At 46.2% G+C, this 14,216-nt stretch overlaps 1 non-coding gene across 1 annotated transcript; it reads right to left on the bottom strand.

The window, feature by feature from the left end:
• Nucleotides 1-3,732: 3,732 nt before the first annotated feature.
• On the bottom strand, nucleotides 3,733-3,808 carry TRNAA-AGC (transfer RNA alanine (anticodon AGC)). The gene has a single exon. It is a non-coding gene; the product is annotated as a tRNA-Ala (tRNA).
• Between the last annotated feature and the right edge of the window lie 10,408 nt (nucleotides 3,809-14,216).

The raw sequence follows: 14,216 nt of genomic DNA on the forward strand, positions 1-14,216 counted from the left end.
GGTTACACTTATATGAGGTGCCAAGAATTGTCAAACTCACAGGGGAAAAGGAAGTAGAAGAGGTTATCAGGGGCAGAAGAGAGGAGAATGGGCAGCTACTGTTTAATGGGTACAGAGTTTCAGTATGGGAGATGAAGGAGTTTTGAAGATGGATGGTGGTGAGAGTTGCACAACCATATGAATGCGCTTAAGCCACTGAACTGTGTACTCAAAATTGGGGCCCTCATCTAGGCTGTCTATAGCTGTTTTGTCATCTGTAAAATAGCAAGAAGAGGTAGATAGAAAAACAAAAACAAAAAAAGAACCCAGCATCCAGTTAAAGAGTTCAAGTGTTTCATCTGGGGAGTGAGAAACAGGAGCGGTGGGGACTGCTGTTTTCCTAACGGGCACAGTAGGAAAACTTTAAGTGCGTATCCATTATGTTTCACAAAAATGAACATAGAGTTAGCCTTAGCAGACTCCAAATTAGAAAAGAATCAAATATTTCTAATTCATTTTTTTTTTTACTATTTTTTATTTTTTGACTTATTTTTCAATTACTATCTGTTGTAAGTCATCGGTTTTCATGCCATAATAAATTCAACCAGACCAATGAAAAACCTGGTTGTGGTTATTGTCAGGAAGAGGTCGCTGGTAAACACAGAGCACCCTGTGTTTTTCCTCTCCGCTTGCCAGGTGCCCAGTGAGGGGTGGATCCTGCCCCAAGATTCTTGGTGTGTCCCCGTTGGTTAATGAATCAATTTACCACCCTGTTTATTAATCAGCCTTTCAAATGTCTGGAGCTGGAGTTTGGATTCTCCAGAGCTGGGAGATGGAGTCTAACAACCTTTGAAAATAGGACCAGACCCAGGACCCAGGAACCCGACAAGGTGCTCGCTCTTTGCCTCTCTTGCAGTAATTGCCTGGAGGTCTTGGTCCTTTAATTGCAACATTTAGGGTGAAAATTAACTGGTAAACTGTGTGCATAGAGATTAGTAGACAGGCAATCCCCAGGTTACAAATGAGATAAGTTCTGTGGGTTTGAAAATGTTTAAGTATTTATATGCACAAAAAGGTAAAAATAAATACTATGTTAAGACAAACATCTATCTAAGTAAATGGACCTATTCCAACTTACATACAAATCCAACTTAAGAACAAACCTACAGAACCTACCTCATTCGTAACCTGGGGACTGCCTGTATACCAACAAATAAAAATAAACTTTGGCAGTAACTTGGCATAATTTCTAAACAACATTTCACAGGCACTAGCTCAATATGGCTGTTCGTGTTTTCTAAACAGCTCTATCGAGATGTGACTCCATACATACCATACCATACACCATTTAAAGTATACAGTTCGATGCCTTTTTTTTTATTTTTATTTATTTATTTATTTTTTTACAAGATAGAGAGTGAGTCAGAGAGAGGGATAGACAGGGACGGAAAGAGATGAGAAGCATCAATCATTAGTTTTTTGTTGCGACACCTTAGTTGTTCATTGATTGCTTTCTCATACGTGCCTTGACCGCGGGTCTTCAGCAGACTGAGTAATCCCTTGCTGGAGCCAGTGACCTTGGGTTCAAGCTGGTGGGCTTTTCCTCAAACCAGATGAGCCTACACTCAAGCTGGCGACCTCGGGGTCTCGAACCTGGGTCCTCTGCATCCCAGTCCGATGCTCTATCCACTGTGCCACCGCCTGGTCAGGTCAGTTCGATGCTTTTTTGGTATATTATTAATTTTATTACAACTGTGGTAAAATATGTATGATATAAAATTAGCCATTTTAACCATTTTAAGTGTACAGTTCAGTGGCATTAATTATATCATAATGTTATTTCTTTTAATCCTTGCAAAGACTTTTTTTTAATATCTAATTGGCTTTATTAGGCAATTCATGAATCGGGCAGCATCTCATCTAGCAAGTAAGGGTGCTCCAAGGAGTTGTACAAAGTAAAGAGGTTTTTATAGAAAGAAGGGTGGGCAGGGGAGATATTGACAAAAGATAAGAAAGAATTATACTTGGGCCCAGATTTTATTTTCTCTTCCTTTGGAGGAAGAGAAAGAAATGGTGTTGACGTAAGAAATGTTCAGGCCCTGGCCAGGTAGTTCAGTTGGTTAACAGCATCATGCTGAAACAACAAGGTTATGAGTTTGATCCCTGGGCAGGGCACACATGGGAGGCAAACAAAAAATGCATGATTGAGTGAAACAACAAATGCTTCCCTTCCTTCTCCCTCCTCTCTCTATAAATCAATAAAAATTAAGCCCTGACCAGATAGCTCAGTTGGTTGGAGCATCATCCTGGAGCATGGGGGTTGCTGGTTCGATTCCCCAGTCAGGGCACTTGCAGGATCAGCTTGATCTTCCTGCCTCTCTATCTCTCCCTGCTTCTCTCTAAAAATAAATTGTCCAAATTGGTAGAGATATTTTGTAAGAGTTTCTCTGAGCCAAACTGAAGAATTATGCCAGGGTGCAAGATCTCAAATGCCCCAGAGAATAACTTTTGGGTTTATTTTTTTCTTGATTAACTTCTTTCTTTCTTTCTTTCTTTATTTTAATTTTTTAAATTTTCAATTACAGCCCTGGCCGGTTGGCTCAGCGGTAGAGCGTCGGCCTAGCGTGCGGAGGACCCGGGTTCGATTCCCGGCCAGGGCACACAGGAGAAGCGCCCATTTGCTTCTCCACCCCTCCGCCGCGCTTTCCTCTCTGTCTCTCTCTTCCCCTCCCGCAGCCAAGGCTCCATTGGAGCAAAGATGGCCCGGGCGCTGGGGATGGCTCTGTGGCCTCTGCCTCAGGCGCTAGAGTGGCTCTGGTCGCCAACATGGCGACGCCCCGGAGGGGCAGAGCATCGCCCCCTGGTGGGCAGAGCGTCGCCCCATGGTGGGCGTGCCGGGTGGATCCCGGTCGGGCGCATGCGGGAGTCTGTCTGTCTCTCCCTGTTTCCAGCTTCAGAAAAATGAAAAAAAAAAAAAAAATTTTCAATTACAGTTGACATACATTATTATATTAGTTTCCGGTGTATACTCCAGTGCCTAGATAGCACATAACTTACTAAGAGATCATCCTGATAAATCTCAAACCCTTCTGACATCATGCATAGTTATTAGAATATTATTGACTATATTCCCTATGCTGTCTAGGAGAAAGCTGCCCACAGCTCTCATTCTAATATCAGACAGTTCAGTTCCTTCTCATATGCATCTGGTGTCTTTCAAGTGCTACCCCAGTATGGGATCTCAGAGGGAGTAAGTCCAATTAAGTCTGTGCACATGCCCTTTAAGAGGAACTGCCTGGGACTCCGAGAGCCCTCCAACTCCCTCAACCTTAGTCCCTGCTGGTTTTTACAGCCAGAGGTTGAGGACTTTTCTTTCTCATACTGGAACCCTAGGCTGGGGGTCCTGGTATGGGCTGGAACCCTTCACTCTTTTTTCTTTTTTTTCCTCATTTTTCTGAAGCTGGAAACAGGGAGAGACAGTCAGACAGACTCCCACATGCGCCCGACCGGAATCCACCTGGCACGCCCACCAGGGGCGAAGCTCTGCCCACCAGGGGGCGATGCTCTGCCCATCCTGGGCGTCGCCATGTTGCGACCAGAGCCACTCTAGCGCCTGAGGCAGAGGCCACAGAGCCATCCCCAGCGTCCAGGCCATCTTTGCTCCAATGGAGCCTTGGCTGCAGGAGGGGAAGAGAGAGACAGAGAGGAAAGCGCGGCGGAGGGGTGGAGAAGCAAATGGGCGCTTCTCCTGTGTGCCCTGGCCGGGAATCGAACCCGGGTCGTCCGCATGCTAGGCCGACGCTCTACCACTGAGCCAACCGGCCAGGGCCTGGAACCCTTCACTCTTTAGGGGGAACCTCTGCAGCTGAGATTTCTATCTACCATATGTGGATGTTGGACCAGCTCATTCTGTGTCTCCACTCCTCCTATCAATCTTGATGTGGCTTCTTCTTCTTCTTCTTCTTCTTCTTCTTCTTCTTCTTCTTCTTCTTCTTCTTCTTCTTTTTCTTCTTCTTCTTTGCGAGAGAGAGTCAGGAAAGAGGTGAAAAGCATCAACTCCTAGTTGCTTCACTTTAGTTGTTATATTGATTATTTCTCATATGTGCCTTTACTGGGGGGCTCAAGTCAAGCCAATGATCCCTTTTTCAAGCCAGTGACTTTGGGCTCAAACCTGCAACCTTTGGGCTCAAGCCAACAACATTGGGATGATGCCAATGATCCCAGGCTCAAGCTGGCAACCCCTCACTCAAGCTGCCAAGTGTGTACTCAAGCCAATGAGCCAGCACTCTAGCTGATGACCTTGGGGTTTCGAACCAGGGCCCTCAGTATCCTGAGTCTATACTCTATCCACTGCACCACCATTGGTCCGGCTGGCTTCTTCTTTAATTCCCTGTTATAGGACTTCCATTCAGCCAGATCTCAGGCAGTTCTGAATGATGGTAGTTTTGTAGTTTAGTTGTAATTTTTATGTGGTTGTGGCAGGAGGCGAGTACCATGTTTACTTGCAAAGACATTTTTTTCCAGATGAGAAAACTGAGGCTGAGCAAGGTTAATAAATTTACCCATAGTTATCACTAGAAAGTAGCCAGGTAGAGTTTCAAATCTCAATTTGCTAACCGAAAAAGCTGAGCATTTCCCAGAATGTTGTGTTACCATCTATAGGGACAGAGAGATTCCTTGGAGATAAATAGTCTAGAGTAGCCAAAGTACTTGTTTGTTGATGGCTAAAGGACCTAGGGAACATACTGAGTATGCTTCAGTCCCCTGAGCCCCCTTATTTGCCCTCCCTACTTAACTCTGAACCACAGTTATTTATGTTTTCATTTGTGCTCCATCACCTGCTCTCTCTTGAGGACACGAATAGGCCACCCCGCCTCTTCCTCCTGGCCAAACTTTGTGAAAGAAGGGCCCACAACTTTATCTGCTTCCTCATTTTTTAATTTTTTTTTTTTTTTTTTTTTTTTTTACAGAGGCAGAGATAGACAGGGACAGACAGACAGGAACGGAGAGAGATGAGAAGCATCAATCATCAGTTTCTCGTTGTGCGCGTTGCGACTTCTTAGTTGTTCATTGATTGCTTTCTCACATGTGCCTTGACCATGGGCCTTCGGCAGACCGAGTAACCCCCTGCTGGAGCCAGCGACCCTGGGTCCAAGCTGGTGAGCTCTTTGCTCAAGCCAGATGAGCCCGCGCTCAAGCTGGCGACCTCGGGGTCTCGAACCTGGGTCCTTCCGCATCCCAGTCCGACGCTCTATCCACTGCGCCACCACCTGGTCAGGCAGCTTCCTCATTTTTTGTTATTTCTCAACCCACTGAGATGCAGTCCCATCACGCCTCTGATACTACTCCCCACCCCCACTGGTATCACTAAGGCGCCTCCATGACCCTCAATGGTTGCCCCTCTTAGCTGTGGTGCTGGCTTTCACACGACTCCATCGGCATCACACTCTCATGACTCTTCCAACTATGATCACTCCTCTGCCTCCTTCACTCTGCCCAAGTTTCCTCTGAGTACAGCCCAAACTTTTTTTCCACTGTTCTTGCTTGTCCTGGACAATCTCCCTCTCCCTTGGATTCAGAACCATCCATGTCCAACTACTGCCAAATTTACACCTCCCACCAGGCCAGACTTCTCATCTGAACTCCAGCCTCAATTCCTGCCTGGCCAACCTCCCTGCTCATCCCACACATACCTCAAATAAACAGTGTCTGACATGGAACTCAGCACCCCCCCCCCAATTCTAAACTCACTACTCTCTCCTGTTCCCATCTTAGTAACAGCTGTCATCCTCCAGATACCAGAGGCAGAAACCTGGGAGTCATTCCCTGGAATGTGAGTTCTACCAGGTCAGAGATTTTTTTTTCTTTATCCTACAATCCAAGCACCTTGCACTGTGTCTGGTTACAGAAGGTACCCATTAAGCATTTGCTGAATGAATGCTTGCCCTCTCCCGATATACTCAAGCTATCCCCAAGACCTGTCTGTTTTGCCTCCTAAAACATTCTTTCATATACTTCTGCTTCCTCCAACAGCTCTGCTTCTTCCCTAGTGTAATCCCCTATCTCTTGCCTAGAAATACAAAACCTTCTTACTATTCTCTCTGCTTCTGATATCCCACTTAAAAACCATCCCCCAGATCACCAGCCTGTAGATTCTTTCAAAAATCCAAATATAATCTTGTCCTCATTGGTTTAAAATCCTTTAGAGGGTCTCTGTTGTCATGATGATAAATTACCTGGTATTGAGGGAGGATCAAAGGATTTTTTTCACACTTTTTTTTTTTTTTTACAGAGACAGAGAGAGAGTCAGAAAGAGGGACAGATAGGGACAGACAGACAGGAAGGGAGAGAGATGAGAAGCATCAATTCTTCATTGTGGTGCCTTAGTTGTTCATTGATTGCTTTCTCATATGTGCCTTGACTGGGGGGGCTACAGCAGAGCAAGTGATCCCTTGCTTAAGCCAGCAACCTCTGGGCTCAAACCAGCGGCCATGGGGTCATGTCTGTGATCCCACGCTCAAGCCAGTGACCCTGCGCTCAAGCTGATGAGCCCGCAATCAAGCTGGCGACCTCGGGGTTTCAAACCTGGGTGGGTCCTCCGTGTCCCAGTCTGATGAGCCACTGCCTTGTCGGCAAGAAGAATGTTTTGTTTTTTTAAATAAATAATTTTCTGATTCCTGTAGCAGAGGGCCAGAGCCCTTGGCCCGATCAGTCCAAAACTTTCCTCCTGAGGGGTGGTGTTGATGAGTTCACTAACAGAAACTTTCTCCAGCTCCCAGCAAAAATGCTGGCCTGGGTGAGGGCCATCTTGGCTTCTTTCAACTCACTGTGGAGTTCATTCAGGTAGTGTGACTTGGGAGTTGCTCCCAATAGTCTACAGAGCTGGAGGAAAGAGGGAGGGGGAGAAAGCTTCTAGGGAGAATCTCCTCCACTTTTGCCTGGGATCCCACTTTCCCATCATCTTGAATCTGCACCCTGATCTGCTTTTGGCCATTCTGAGTCTCCTAGGGGTTTGGTTGGTGAGATCCTAGGTTTCCAGCAAGGGGCAGAGGTCTTTGTCAGGGTAAGCACCAGGGACAGAGACCAAGCTTGCTCCCTCCACTGAAGGAAAATATTCCTGGCTTCAGCTGCCTTGATGAGCTTGGGTCTTGGTAACTTAGAGTATGAGCAATGAGCCCGGAGTAATAGGCAGTGGGGGCACAGTGACAGCTGAGACTAGGCAGGGGATTGGGAGTTCCTGGGTGTAGGACATAGAGGGATTCAGGCTGCAAGGGGCTTCTTCTGGAATACTTTGAACTCAGGTGTCGGGAACCCTCCAGAATATTCATAACCCAGATTCTGAGGCTATCCCAGTGAAGTGACTAAACTGAGCTGTGGGAAATGTTAGGAAATGCACTAAATCCAGGCTGCAAAGGCTCCCCAGGGACTCATGAATTGAAGCAGAGGGGCTTCTTGGGAGATGTACTGACTCTCTGACCGTGAGGATATCCAGGGGAGGCTATTGGACTCAGGTCCAGCAGGATATTTGAGGGGACTGCAATGAACTGAAGTTATGGGACTTTTTGGAGAGATCAATGAACCTAACTTATGGGCACTTCTCAGGAGTTCACTGAACTCATGCTGCAAGCCTGGAACTTTGCCTGCATATTCAATGCCCATTTGACTTTCCTCTGTCACACAAACCCAGAGTTCCAGTACCTATAGACAGGCATGTTTGTTCTCTCTGTCTGTCTGTCTGTTTGTCTCTCTCTCTCACACACACACAGACACCTTCTCAGCCTCCTCTCTTGGTTGTTCCACATTTTCCTGCCCTCTAAACACAGGAGTGCTAAGGGCTCTGCCCTCTCCTCTTCTTGTTTACACTCACTCCCTAGGGTATCCCATCCAGTCTCATGACATTAAATACCACCTGTTCTTTGACAACTTTCAACTTTACCTCTCTAACCCAGACCTCTCCTGTTCATTCCAGACTCATCCATATCCAACTGCCTACCAGACACATCCATTTGTTTGTTTAACAGACATCTCTCAAACTGAACAGGTGCAAAGCCATACTCCTAACCTTTCCTCCCAAACTCCTTCCTCCCACAGTCTTCCCCACCTTAATAACTGGCAACTGCATTCTTTCAGTTTCTCATGTCTAAAAACAGAGTCATCTGTGACCCCTTCTTTCACATTCTATATCAGCAAATCCTGTTCACTCTAGCTGTAAACAATATTCAGGGTCCAACCACAGATAACTATCTCCACCACTTCTCTCTGGTCCAAGCCATCACCAACTCTCCCTGGGTTATTGCTGTAGCCTCCTGGTTATTGATATAGGTCTCCTTGCTTCAATTCTCCCCTTTCTAATCTATTTACAATGCTGTAGCCATTGGTCTTTCAAAATTGTCAGCCAGATTGGGTCACTCATTTGTTTAAAACCTGCCAATGGTCCTTATCTCAGAGTAAAAGCCAAAGTTCTTACTGCCAATGCCCCACATGCCAATCCCCCTTCCTCTCTTTCCTCACCTCTTATCACTCTCTTTCATGTTCACTCCACTCCAACCATCCTTGTTTCCTTGCTGTTTATTAATACATCAAAGCCACTCCATCTCAAGATCTACCCTTGAACTTGCTCTTCCCTCTCCTGCAATGCTCCTCTCTCAGCTGCCCACAAGGCTCACTTCCCCAGCAGTCAGGTCTGTATTCAAATGTCACCTCACCAGAGGGATTTTCCTGGTCACTTATATAAAACAGCAAATGTCCTCCTAGGCACTCTCCATCCCTTATTCAGCTTTGTATTTTCTCTGTAGCTCTTATCACCATCTGATGTACTATAGATTGATTTGTTTATTTGTTCATTTTATCCTCTCACTAAAATAGACTCCACAAACACAAAGACTTTGTCTTGTTTAATGCTATATCCCCAGGTCCCACAACAAGCCTGGAAAATAGTGGGTGCTCAATAAATACTTGTTGAATGAATGAATGAATAAATGAATAAATGAATGGATGAGTGCTGGGAACCAAGTAAATATTTGTTGAATTAAATGGAACTGCATCCCACCCTTGCCCTTTGTGGGTCTTACGGACCTATATCTTCTTTTCTGAGGAAAGTATATGAAACAAACAGGAACTTTCTAAATCAGTTACCAAGGCTATTAGATGGGAAAATCAATACTCAATCTAAGGAAGGGAGTTAAAGACTTCTAGAGTAGTATGGGTAATTTCTAATCTGGAAACAAATGCCACTTTGAGTATTTAAAACAGAGATGTTAATAAAGAGAACCAGTTACACAGTGATCACAGTGATGGAAGAACCAAAAACCATGGGGGCACATGATGCAACTCAGAGACCAGCAGCAGCAGAAAGTCACTTCTGCCCTTAGGTCAGAAGGTCACTGAGAGGCGTTTCTCAGGGCACAGGAACCAGGAACACCCAAAGACACTGGAACCACGGAGGAAAAGTAGCGATGCAGCCAGGGGTATATATGTTGGGGAGCAATAACCTGGCCTCTTCCACCGTCTCCCTCCAGTGACTTTTATTGGCCGAATATGCAGAAAGCCAGCTGATCTGGAGGCCTAGGAAACACAGCCTGCAGGGGTCACCTCCCTTATTATAGACCAGAAAGCCAGGAAAAGGTGGAATGGCATGGGGGGCAAATGGCACAGGCCCAGGACAGACAGAGAAGCACTCAGCAGTTTCAACAGATAGAAGAGCAGAGGGAGGAAAAATCAGACCCACACTGTACTTTCAGTTTGGACTAAAGCTTTAGGAGCCCCCCGCCAATGCACACACTATGCATATATTTTTTTATCACTTGCTTCTAGTATCTCAATTCTGATGGCTGCTTTAAAGAGGAGACTGGGGCTCCGGGCTCAGGGTTGGGCTTCCAAGCCTGCTTCTGCCCTTCTCTTTCTAGGTTGAATCAGCTCTGCCTTTGGCCACCAGTCCCGGGCACTGCCTTTAAGAACTCTTCATCAGCCTGACCAGGCGGTGGCGCAGTGGATAGAGCGTCGGACTGGGATGCGGAAGTACCCAGGTTCGAGACTCCGAGGTCCCGCGCGGGCTCATCTGGTTTGAGCAAAGAGCTCGCCAGCTTGGACCCAAGGTCGCTGGCTCCAGCAAGGGGTTACTCGGTCTGCTGAAGGCCCACGGTCAAGGCACATGTGAGAAAGCAATCAATGAACAACTAAGAAGTCGCAACGCACAACGAGAAACTGATGATTGATGCTTCTCATCTCTCTCTGTTTCTGTCTGTCTGTCCCTGTCTATCTCTGCCTCTGTAAAAAAAAAAAAAAAAAAAAAGAACTCTTCATCATGCAACAGGCACCAGATTGGTATTGTCTCTGGACTCTGATGGCACCCAGAGTATCCACTATTACTGTGGTGGTGGAGGATGGCAGAACACACTCCAGGTGCAAATGGTGCCTTTCATTTGGCAAAATTACCCATCATTGTCTTCATACACTTGAAGGCCTCACTTCCAGAAGAGGGATGGGGCTTCTTTAGCCTCCGAAGAGCTAGGACCAATGAGTACATTTCTAAGGAAGAAGGCTTAAGGTAAGGAAGAAGTTTTAGCAATTAGAGCTGCCAGCAATGGAACTGGCTGTCTTTTAAAAGTCTGTGGTTTCTGTTTCTGTTCCAGGACACATTGTAGCAAGGGTCTGTAGGAGGGGAAGCCTACAGTGATAAACCCAACTCAATGCCTTCTCTGTTGCCTCTAACTCTACTCAAGTCTGAATGCTGTGGGTAACCAACCAGCTCCTTTCATTCTGACCCTCTGCTCTTGACACCTCCTTCTGCAGATCAAGCCCAGGCCCAAGTCCCATGACCCTGGCGAGGGAGCATCTGGGGAGTGGAAGCATATACCGCTCACTCAATGGGCCTTTCTCTTCCTGCCTGGCTTTCGGTTGAAGAAACTGGCCCTTGGTGGGCGTGGTAGACAGAATGATGTCCCCCTGACAATGTCCATGTCCTAATCCCTGAACCTGTGAGTATGTTACACAACAAAAGAGACCTTGCAGGTATGATTAAGTTAAGGATCTTGAAATAGAAAGATTATCTTGGATTATCCAGGTGGTCCCAAAATAATCAAGGATTAGAGAAAAAGGTGATATGAAGACAAAAATGAGGTTGGAGTGATGTGCTTTAAAGATAGAGGAAAGGGCCATGAGCCAAAGAATGCAGGTGGCCTCTAGAAGTTGGAAAGGGAAAAAAGTATATTCTCCCCAGAACCCCTGGAAAGAATGAGAGAAGGCAACTCTGCTGACATCCTTGATTTTAGCTTTATAACACCCATTTCAGGCTACGAACCTCCAGAACTGTAAGATAATAAATTGTTGTTTGAAGCCATTAAATTGTGGTAATTTATTATCAAAATAGCTAACCTGGCTGGGTAGCTCAGTTGGTTAGAGTGTTGTCTTGATATACCAGAGTTGCAGGTTTGATCCCAGGTCAGGGCACATACAAGAATCAATGAATGAGCCTGACCAAGAGATGGCGCAGTGGATAGAGCGTCGGACTGACTCAGCTTCAAAACCCCAAGGTTGCCAGCTTGAGCGCGGGCTCATCTGGTTTGAGCAAGGCTCACCAGCTTGAGCCCAAGGTCGCTGGCTCAAAGCCCAAGGTTACTGACTTGAGCCCAAGGTCGTTGGCTTGAGCAAAGGGTCACTCAGTCTGCTGTAGCCCCCCAGTCAAGGCACATATGAAAAAGCAATTAATGAACAACTAAGGAGCCGCAACAAAGAGTTGATGCTTCTTATCTCTCTCCCTTCCTGTCTGTCTGTCCCTATCTATCCCTCTCTCTAACTCTGTCACACACAAAAAAGAATCAATGAATGCATAAAAAAGTGGCACAACAAATCAATGTTTCTTTCTCTCCTCCTCTCTCCTTCTTCCTCTCTCTCTAAAAAAAGAAAAAATCAATAAGTAAAAAAAAAGAAAAAGGAAATGAATACAGAGGACTTATGACAAAGTCTCAGAAAAACTAGCACACAGCCTGGTTGTCAGTAGAAAACCCATTTCCCATCAGGAGGGAGTGAACATGGCAGTTAAGAGCATGGACCTTGGAGGCATATAGACTTGGATTCAAATCCCAGGTCTGCAACATTATACAACATCTGAGAACCTCATTTCCTCATCCATAAAATGGGAGTATTAACACTACCATGCCCAGGGTGATTGTGAATGTGAAATAAAATAGGCAGGCAAGGTACTCAGCACAGCACCTGGAAGAGAGGAAAGGCTCAATAAGTAATAGTGGTAGTTATTCTTACACCTGCCACCATCTCCACCATCACTGCCACTAGTGTTCCTGCCATTGCTGTTACTGCTAATACTATTACTGCTGCACTGTTCCTGCCATTGCTGTTACTGCTAATACTATTACTGTTGCACTGTTCCTGCCATTGCTGTTACTGCTAATACTATTACTGCTGCACTGCCACTACTACTACTGTTGCTAACAACAATAGCAGTATCCATGGCTGAAGAGCAGAGAAGGATAAAGCATCATCCTGGAACACTGAGGTCGCCAGTTCAAAACCCTGGGCTTGCCTGGTCAAGGCATATATAAAAAGCAACTACTACAAGTTGATGCTTCCTGCTTCTTTCCTCCCCTTTCTCTACTCTCTGTTTCTCCCCTCTCTCTAAAATCAATTTAAAGAATAATAATAATAATAATAATAATAGCAGGAGGAGGAGGAGGAGAAGGAGGAGATGGATTATTAGAAACAGCAGCAGCAATGACAAGAGGATGAGATTAGAAAGGATCGGAGGGTGTTAGTCACAACTTTAAACTGCTGTTTGAGACCGACTTCAGAATCTGAAGCCTTAAAGCAGGGGTCCCCAAACTTTTTACACAGGGGGCCAGTTCACTGTCCCTCAGACCGTTGGAGGGCCGGACTAGAAAAAAAACTATGAACAAATCCCTATGCACACTGCACATATCTTATTTTAAAGTAAAACAACAAAACGGGAACAAATACAATATTTAAAATAAAGAACAAGTAAATTTAAATCAACAAACTGACCAGTATTTCTTTTTTTTTGTATTTTTCTGAAGCTGGAAACAGGGAGAGACAGTCAGACAGACTCCCGCATGCGCCCGACCAGGATCCACCTGGCACGCCCACCAGGGGCGATGCTCTGCCCCTCCGGGGCGTCGCTTTGCCATGACCAGAGCCACTTCAGCACCTGGGGCAGAGGCCAAGGAGCCATCCCCAGCGCCCGGGCCATCTTTGCTCCAATGGAGCCCCGGCTGCGGGAGGGGAAAAGAGAGACAGAGAGGAAGGGGGGGTGGAGAAACAAATGGGCGCCTCTCCTATGTGCCCTGGCCGGGAATCGAACCCTGGTCCCCCGCACGCCAGGCCGACGCTCTACCGCTGAGCCAACCGGCCAGGGCCGACAAACTGACCAGTATTTCAATGGGAACTATGGGCCTGCTTTTGGCTAATGAGATGGTCAATGTGCTCCTCTCACTGACCACCAATGAAAGAGGTGTCCCTTCCGGAAGTGTGGCGGGGGCTGGATAAATGGCCTCAGAGGCCTGCGGACCGTTGTTTGGGGACCCCTGCCTTAAAGCCTGGCCTGAGAGATCTTGAAGTCGAGGAAGAAAACATCTGCATGCACCCGCCCCAGATGTGTGCTGGAATGTCTATGTCTGTGGGGGCAGCCTCCTGGCTTGGAGACTTTGACTCAGAATCACCTCCTGTCTGTGTTTCTGTCTGGCCCAGTGCCCTCAGTCCAGGAGCTAGGGGAATGTTGGAGGAATGCAGAGACAAGAGAGAGTCCAGAATTCAATCCCAGTCCTCTGCTCTGGGAGACAAACAAGGGCACCAAACCCAATTACGTACATGTTTTTTTAAAATATTATTTAAAAACATTTAAATGTATCTTGATGATAGAAATGTGAAATCTGCACCAAATAAAAGGAAAACTCTCCCAGTTTCATCCTATTCAGTGCAGTTTGATGTGGGCTCACGCACAGATTTTTTAGGGCTCCTTAGGTAGCTATCCTGTATAGCCTCTACAGACTTGTCACTGACTGATGGCCTACCAGAACGGGGTTTCTCCACCAAACTGCCAGTTTCCTTCAACTGCTTATCCCACTGAGTAATGTTATTCCTATGTGGCGGCGCTTCGTTATAAACGCGCCTATATTCACGTTGCACTTTGGTCACGGATTCGAATTTAGCGAGCCACAGAACACACTGAACTTTCCTCTGTACTGTCCACATCTCGACTGGCATGG

This window comes from Saccopteryx bilineata, chromosome 4 (assembly GCF_036850765.1).
Source record: "Saccopteryx bilineata isolate mSacBil1 chromosome 4, mSacBil1_pri_phased_curated, whole genome shotgun sequence".
NCBI classification, from domain to species: Eukaryota; Metazoa; Chordata; class Mammalia; order Chiroptera; family Emballonuridae; genus Saccopteryx; species Saccopteryx bilineata.